Consider the following 4,127-nt stretch of genomic DNA (forward strand, 5'->3'; position numbering starts at 1 on the left):
TAAACACCATTACAAAGATGAAAGAGGGAGAAAGGAGTGAATGAGCAAAACAGAAGTTCATTATAACCATCAGTTAATCTGGAGTTTTTTTATCAAGATGCTTGGTTTTCATTACTACAGGGTCTGAAAAAAGGCTTGAAATCCATGTGTTGTTAGGAGAGGGAGTTCGTTTTCTTAAATCTAATGTGTTAATATTACAGTCTTTCCGAAAAGCAGTTTTGATGAGAAATAGTTTTGGGCCCCAAAGAAGGTACATCTGGCAATAGCTATGCATCTTGAGTAGATGAGTTTCTCTTAACAACCTGTATTTTTTCAAACCTCAAAGTAACTTACAAGCATTTTAATTGCTAGAGTTGCTGGAGTTAATCCTCCAATCACTTTCTAGCCATTGTTGTAAATAATAATCTTCATTAATGCAATGACACTAAACACTAATCTTCTAATTTGCAGTAAGAAGTACAAGGAAAGCATAAAGATCGTTACTCAATAGAATAAAAAAAAAGGAAAAAAAAGTCATGCAATTTAAAACCTTATAGCTAAGAGAACCTCACACATTATTTAAGATACTTAATTTCCACAACATGCATGGATGCTAATCTTTAACTCTCATACACACTTAACTCTCTTTCTCAGTTCTTTCTCTCTGGGATTGTAAATTAACTTTTCCATCAAGAAATGGAACTTATTCTCTTATTTATTTTCTTAAGCAATTTGGATTGTTCGGCTTTAAATGAAATATGAATTAATGGTCCTTGTATGATGAATCAAAAACCTTAATGGTAATGAGAAAGACATTTGGTGATGGCAACAAAGACTGTTCTGATGTTTGAATGTAATTGTTTGAAGTTCATATGTTACGGAAGTTCCCGACTTTACTAGTCCTCAGTCCAAGATTCAGAGAAAATTCCTCCTAAGTTAGATAAAATGCTTACTGTGGGTAAGCACAGATAAAAAAAGCATTTTTTCAGTCTCCCAGAATCATAGAATTTGTAAATGAAAATGGATCCCAGTGATCATCCTAGGTCAAACCTCTCATATCATTAATGAAAAAATAGTTCCTGAAATAGTAAATGATTTTTCCATTTCACCCAGTTAGCCCCTGGATTGAGAACCAAGAACTTCAGATTCTCTCTTCAATATTGTTTCCCCTTGACTTTTGTATGGATCATAAATAATAAGAATTACAACTATAAAATGCTTTTAACATGTCAGGCAATGTGCTAAATGGTTCATATGAATCTCTAAGTGAGTCCTCGTAATAAGCCTGGACATGGGAATGCCACGTTTGCAGATACACATATTCTGCACCTTCCTCTTCCTTTCAAATGCAATTCCTCTTCCATGGCCCAGTGCCATCCATTCTCCCCCATGAAGTCTCTTTTTCTCATCCTAGCTGAAATTGATCTTTTTAAAATTTTCATCTGCTATGAATGACTCTTAACAAATTTTGTTGTCTTTTCATATGAGATTATCATATGAGAATAGCATGCTACTCCATCTTTTTACAGGGGTCCCTTTTCCGCCAGCTCGAGTGTAAGCTTCTTGAGACTGACAGGGACTGTTTCTGTATCTCATTAGTGCTCTGCACAGTGCTTTCCCTGCATGTGGTAGATGACTGACAATTCCTCTTGTGTGTTTCAAAGATAGCATCGACAAGAAAGCCAATAAAATTAAACTTGTTCTTTTAGACACAGTAGACACACGAACTTTCACGTGTTTGATATGTGGCTCAGCATGAGATAGGTTAATTTCCAAGCTCAACTTCCCTTATTCTCTAGCATCTACTTCAAGGACAAGGAACAGACAATTGGGGAACTGGGGTGGGATGAGGAAGAGGCTTTCTGATCAATACCAGTGATTATTACCAACATTTTTTAAAAGTACAATTTAAGGGCAGTTTTAAAAAACACATTCTGGAGAACTGGGTACTCTAGTACAAACCACTTAATGTCTATTACCTAGTTCCGCCTACATGACTGGGAAATAATCTCTTCTAAGTCTAATTTTAGTCTCAAACACTAACTTTTTGTCACCTTGAAGAATTGACTTGCCTCACTGGATCTTAGTTTCCCTCTGCTGTTAGATTAGGAATGTGAACAAGTGGATCCAGCCTCGAATGGCTCCTTTGAGCCTGCAGCTACAAATGAAAGCAGGCACTGCACTGAATGGGAGACCTGGGATCACACTATGCTTTGAAACCTTTCTCCACACTTCACACCTGGTCCTATGCTGCTTCCAACCTCACTGGCTGGCACCACTGTTGCTTGTTTCTCATTCTGCAGCACAAAGTTGAGGCCTGATCTTTGGTAACTGGCACTGAGTTGAAATTTAGCAGGGTGAGTGATTATGTTCCAAGGATGTTATCTGAGCTTCAGACAACGAAGCCAATATTTAAGTAGAATCCTTTGGCAGCCATTTACTCTCATTTATTCAAACAAGGCTCCTCTGAATTGAAGCTTCTTTGAAATATCAACTTTCACATCACCTTGTGGCCATCAGCACTTGGTAGGAGTAAGTGTTTTACCATGTCAGCTAATACATCATGGAGCCAAGGGGGGAGAGAAAATCTGCTAAGTGGGTAGGAGTTCTGTTTTAAGCATAATTAAACCTTCCTTCATTATTATAACATATGAGAATACAATGCAAATTTGAATTATTCCTCATGAAGTGATTTGGATTGTGACAGGACAATACCCCTATTCTATTCCCACTTCCATCTTAACATGTTCTAAAAAATTAACTGTCTTTTTTCCTTTCTTTCTTTCTTTCTCTGTGATCTTTAGGGAAAAAAATGTTCTGCTTGGACTTAAGTTCTCAAGCTTTAAACTCCTAAGACAGATGAGCACTTGAACAATAAGACATCTGGTAAGCAAAGATACTGCTAGCCAGGGAATCACCATGGAAACCACCAAAGACATGGGTTATGAAGATGAACAACTCTGAGTTAATTTCTTCTCAGGGTTGTGGCATTTTGGTTCATTGATTCATATGTTGAGGTGTCTTTTAGAGGAAATGCTGTCAGAGACACAGAAGAATCTCTCATGATTCATTATGGAGTAAAATTCAGAACAAGTCAGACTCAAGTTCTTCAAGTAAGAAAAACTAATATTCAAAATATCCCAAAGAAGCATTAATTCTTGCTAAAAATCATCACGTATGACTTGGAAATTGAACGACTAAGGATATCACAAGAAAAGCATTACCGTGGAACTGCAATGAATTCTGTCATTTCAGGTGTTAGATCATAGAATTCTTCCATGTAACAAATGCTTATTAAATAGCAGTTAATGCTAAATGCAAAGTGTAGGTTAAATCCAGCTATAGAGTATTATACCTATTTTGTATTTAGGATATATAAGATGTAATCAATGGCAATGATTTTAAAGTTTAGAAATAAGTTGTACTTTAAGAAATACAGGGAGTTCTTTTTGAAGACTGAAAAGTTGTCAGAATATAATTGATTAGTAAGAAAATGAGCTGGAAGGGACCTTGAAAAATCATCTGATCCAGCTGGAAGTCTTTAATTTGCACTCCAGCAGTTAAATGTCTAAGCCTTCTAGAACAGATAGATGCCTGTTCTCTACCTGACGTTCTCCAGGGAGGGAGTCCAGACAACTTAATTAAAAAATCCTTGCCAGGGTTTTATCACCTTGACAGTCTAGAAGTTCTTCTTTATATTCCACAGAAATCTCTCCTGGAACCTGTTTTCTGTAGGTGGGTTTTGGTGGACATAAAACAGAAAGTGTTCTGTGTCCTTCTCAGAAACATTGCTCACATAGCCAAGTTGTTGCCTCTTAATAGTATCTTCTTTGGGCTAAATTACAACCATTCTCTCATTCTTTGAACACATAGGATATATTCCTGGGTCCCCTGGAATTCCTTTTTCTCTGGTCATGAATTTTTGAAATAGGAAATAGCTTTGCTCTATCTTATGTGAAGCTCCAGGGAAAATAATAACAGCTAAGTTTGTATAGTACTCTGCAATACACAATCCATTTCACGTGCATTATTTCATTAGCTCTACTACATCAACCCTGTTAATTAGGCAGAGAATGAAATCCTCATTTGTATTCTCAGGGTTACGTAAACTAAGTATTCATGTGGATTAAAGTACTGGTAAATAACCC

This window comes from Ursus americanus, chromosome 14 (genome assembly GCF_024610735.1).
Source record: "Ursus americanus isolate L20-20 chromosome 14, mUrsAme1.1.p, whole genome shotgun sequence".
Lineage (NCBI taxonomy): Eukaryota > Metazoa > Chordata > Mammalia > Carnivora > Ursidae > Ursus > Ursus americanus.